We start from the raw sequence: 525 nt of genomic DNA, 5'->3' as shown, positions 1-525 counted from the left end.
CTACAATACCACATGACCTTAGGCGTTGCACTTTCCCAACACACCCACGACGCCCACCCGACTCCCCGAATTCCTCAACCCACGAGCACCAAAGGGCCTCGCCGCCTTCGGCACAGCACGAGCAATCGAGCCATCAGCGCCCTCCTCCTCTCCCACAAGCACCCAACCCCGCTTTTCCTTCGACGCGTCATAGAAAGGCGAGGAGAGGACGAGGAATGACAGCGGGAGAGAAGTATCCTTCTCCGAACCGACTCCAGCAGCGCCACGCAAGTCACCTCAATCACGCTGTAATCGAGGTAGAGGCGAGAGGACCCGCGGGGAGATGCTTCGAGTCGTGCCGGCCTCAGGGTCTCGCTCGAGGAGATTTCGCTACGGTTGAGGAGAGAGGATGTTTCCCTAAGAGCGGTTTCGTGATGCAGTATGTGAGATGTTGGATCTTCGAGTGTCACTGACTTTCTTTCATGTTACGGCAATTTGTATTTATTTATATGTTCATGATTTCCATTTGTAATAGTATTACCACTG

Source organism: Penaeus monodon, chromosome 32 (genome assembly GCF_015228065.2).
Source record: "Penaeus monodon isolate SGIC_2016 chromosome 32, NSTDA_Pmon_1, whole genome shotgun sequence".
NCBI classification, from domain to species: Eukaryota; Metazoa; Arthropoda; class Malacostraca; order Decapoda; family Penaeidae; genus Penaeus; species Penaeus monodon.
The sequence above is the reverse complement of the archived record's forward strand: the minus strand, read 5'-3'. Positions refer to the sequence as shown.